This window comes from Scylla paramamosain, chromosome 9, assembly GCF_035594125.1.
Source record: "Scylla paramamosain isolate STU-SP2022 chromosome 9, ASM3559412v1, whole genome shotgun sequence".
NCBI lineage: Eukaryota > Metazoa > Arthropoda > Malacostraca > Decapoda > Portunidae > Scylla > Scylla paramamosain.
This window is the reverse complement of record NC_087159.1, coordinates 17,239,847-17,244,504: the sequence shown is the minus strand read 5'-3', so window position 1 is coordinate 17,244,504 and position 4,658 is coordinate 17,239,847.

The following is a 4,658-nucleotide window of genomic DNA, read 5'->3' as shown; positions in this document are numbered from 1 at the left end:
GATGTAAGAAATGTACATGTTAGGCCGGCCATACCGGCACCAGGCAGGCATCCCTCTACCTGGGCACTGCAGGCAGTTACCTCAAGGCCTAGAAGAGGGATGTACGCTTCAACCTGTATACTCGTATCTCTCAACCCTCCTACACCTTACCTTGAAAAAAAATTATTGATCTTGAAAGATTTATAGAGTACATCTTGGAATAATTTTCCCAAAGCGATGGCAGCACTGCATATGACTTATGATAGACATTCTAAGTTATGATACGCATCAGCCAGGTATTCATAGGAAACCAGTTCTTCTATACTGGACTACAACTTCTCTTTTTTCTTAAATATTGATCTCAACATACTAAGCTTACTGGAAAGGGCGAAATTAAATGGGGAAAACATTACAGGATAGGATAAGCAAATTTGTTATACAAAACAATCAAACCCACACCCAGTATTTCTGCCCAGAACCATGCCAACTACCCAAAAACTTCTTCATTAGTAGAAAGTGTCAAAAATCTTTCAAGATCTAACTCCCCTCGTGACTTCTGGCATATAGCCAAAAATATCTCCAATAACTTTGCTTCCTCTTTTCCCTCTTTATGTCAACCAGATGACACCACTGCTATCATATCCATCTTTAAAGCTGAACTCTTCGCTCAAACATTTGCTAAAAACTCTATCTTGGACGATTCAGGGCTTGTTCCTCCCTCACCTCCACCCTCTGACTACTTCATGCTACCTATTAAAATTCTTCGCAATGATGTTTTCCATATGCCCTCGCTGGCCTGAACCCTCGGAAGGCTTATGGACCTGATGAGCCTGTTCCTTAAAAGGGTGACTGTTCTAATCCCGAACAGGGTCCGAAGCGGTAATAAAAAATTGAAGGATAAGTGTCTTGAGACCTCCTTCTTGAAGTAATTCAAGTCATGGGAAGGAGGAAATACAGAAGCAGGCAGGAAGTTCCAGAGTTAATTTCTCCCTTTCCAGTAAACTTAGTATGTTGAGATCAATATCTAAGAAAAAAGAGAAGTTGTAGTCCAGTATGGAAGAACTGGATTCCTATGAATACCTATGGTTGATGCGTATCATAACTTAGAACGTCTATCATAAGTCATATGCAGTGCTGCCATCGCTTTAGGAAAAATATTTCAAGATGTGCTCTAGAAATCTTTCAAGATCAATCATTTTTTCAAGGTAAGACAAAATTGGAACATCATCCATTAAGCCTTCATCTTTTTATTAAAAACAAAATGTGTGAATGATACAACTATACAGTATACTTTTGCTTTGCAGGACTACAGAAAATGTATCTTATATATGGTGAAGTGAAGAAATTGTTTTCTGCTCTCTCACTGCGAGAATTCTCCAAGGCCACATAGATGATTAGCTGGATTCTCAAGTGTTTCTCTTGAGCTACATGCAGCGCTTACTTGATTTCAAATACTATAAGACGAAACAAGAGCTGCCGTTTGTTACTAATTTATAGTTTCTTTAAATATTCTTTTTTTTTTTTTTTTATGTATTTGGATAAGAAACGCTTTGGATAAAGTAGTAATACAATCTTTGAAATAAAGTAAACATGATCCCGTCTCGGTGCGCCTCGGTGCAAACATTGTTTTCGAATGGTGGGATGGCAAAGATGGCTCTCCTGACGATCCCCAAGGTCATCACTACTGCTTAACTGCATTTTCCCAGCAGCAAGATATGTTATGATCGTCTTCATTTCGGGGTTAAGTAGGTTGCTCATTTCTGTGTCACTCTGTGAGGCTTCTCTCACTAGATCGGTGAGAGAGTACCTGCATGATCTAAACAGTATCTTCTGATGAGCTCCGTGTCACTAAGTTCATTCAGTACTTTGTTTCTGAGTAAATACTTCCATAGCCGGAGATATTGTGAGACGGCTATATTGGCAGTAGGAGACTCTGTTATAAGCCACTAAGACGGGTTGCACCCAGTCTTAGCATTCCGAGTGGATTTATGACAGACGCGTGCAGTTAAATACAAGAATGCACCATTTTGTTCAAGCTATAACACATTTCATAGCTAAGACTCGCTAGAACCGCTTCGTGAATACGGACCTGCTCCCAACAGTTCTGTCTCGAAATTTCCATTGTTTCTTTTGGAAGACTTTTGGGCATGAGTGTGCTGAATAAATCGACTGTTTAGGATTCAGAACACAAGTAACACTACAACAAATTTAAGGGAGAGAGGGAAATTTTGACCAGTCTGTTTTTATTATAATTTCAAGGGTGCTAATTCTAAATCTGACAACCATATACCTCAGGCACGCGGCACGTTTTTACCAAGAATATGGAAATATGATGACAAAAGTGAGATAACATTCTAATTTAGTCTTCACAAGAAACTGATCCAATATATATATATATATATATATATATATATATATATATATATATATATATATATATATATATATATATATATATATATATATATATATATATATATATATATATATATATATATATATATATATATATATATATATATATATATATATAAGGATAGGTTTATTTATCAACAAGTTTTTTGTTTATATACAATCGCTTCTGAACATGCGCAGTTCGCAGGACAGCCGGACACTCACGGACATGACACCAGATATAGCAAGACAACTTCCGGAGAAGTGACCAGTTATGACCAATTATGTAGATTGTCACAGTAAATTGCAACTCAAGGACGCTTTTATAGCAGTCTGGCACGTTATTGTCTTGGCTCTGTATGCTGTATGAACATGATTTTTATCTTGATATGATCTTGGATATGAGTGATCTGTATTTCGTCTATTTTATTATTATTATTATTACAATTATTATGATTATTATTATTATTATTATTATTATTATTATTATTATTATTATTATTATTATTATTATTATTATTATTATCATTATTACTATTTTATTACTCTTATTATTATTATTATTAATATTATATAAATGTTGAATAAGTGGAACTGCCCTGTTATTAAAAGGGAATGTATTTTGCTCATTCTCTTTTCCACTTTTTATTCACTTATTCACTTATTGTCCCCTTCCAAGCTTCGTAGGGGTAGGACCAGATAATTTTCATACAACACTTTAAATGTTCTTGTTAACCACAGAGAACACGTATTATATGCACTATTTGGCATATCACACCCGTTACGTAGAAAGATTACGGACATGCTGACTTTAAGATTCAATATAATGAATATATATATGTTAAACAGATGGTGCGAACTCGAAGATGGAATTATACTATGTACATGCATGCATTAATTGATTTTCATTTAGGAGCGCATTGCAGGTGGAGTTGTAGTAGCCTATACTTCTAGGATGGAGGAACACAGCGAAATGTAAAATGGGAAGATAGTTATTCAAAGATGTAATTATATTCTTAGCAATTATATTTTTATATTCATCACCATCGATCACTACTAACCTTCGCCATTTAATATGGACACCCCCTAGAAAGATGGGTAAATGAAGCGAGAACACGCCTGTGGAAAGCGCACACACACACACACACACACACAAACACACAGCGCGTACATGCATTGATTATGTAAAACCCTAATATTTAAAGTGAATTCGCAGATCGGACTTAATTTTTGAGGTACAACAGCATTGCTATTACGAAGGCTACTTGACGAGAGAGACGAGGAGAAAAAGTGAAAGAAAAGGAGAAAAAGGTTGCACGGGATCCATGATCCATTATTCTGTTCATTCTTTATTACTTCACTGTCCCCTTCCCCAGGTGTTGTAATGATTTACCTTATGATGATATACTACATACATAAATAGCTCATTGGGGAAGAGACGGCCGAGTATAGTCACAGTCAGTCAAGTAAAGTTGCCATGTTAGCTGCAAGGAACACCACTACACCCCCCCCCCCCATTCAACCTTTGCAAGAAACAGTAAAAAAATCAACAGTTAACTTCCTCGAAGCTTTCTTGGGGGTTTGATTACAGGAACCTCTGTTACCATGAATCGTAATGATGATTAATTTTACAACAAATGATCTTTCAAGAAACGAACTCATTCCCGAGAGATTAAAGTAAACATGCAGGGAATTTTACCTATTTACTTATATATATATATATATATATATATATATATATATATATATATATATATATATATATATATATATATATATATATATATATATATATATATTTTTTTTTTTTTTTTTTTTGCTGTTCGTTTGATTCACATAAATGTGTGTGTGTGTGTGTGTGTGTGTGTGTGTATATATATATATATATATATATATATATATATATATATATATATATATATATATATATATATATATATATATATATATATATATATATATATATATATATATATATATATACGAGTATATATATATACACACACACACACACACACACACACACACACACACACACACACACACACACACACACACACACACACACACACATTTCTGTGCACCTACTTATGTATACACTATATTAATTTTCCTCTTGAATTGAATATAGAAACCTTTACTTCAATATAATATAACTTTTCCCCAAGCGACATGTTAATTGCCTTTCCTTCCAATCATTGCTACTGAATAGATATAATAATATAGATATATTATCTTCTGTGATACAGCATTCGTCCAAGTGCGAAAGGAACATATGAATTTTC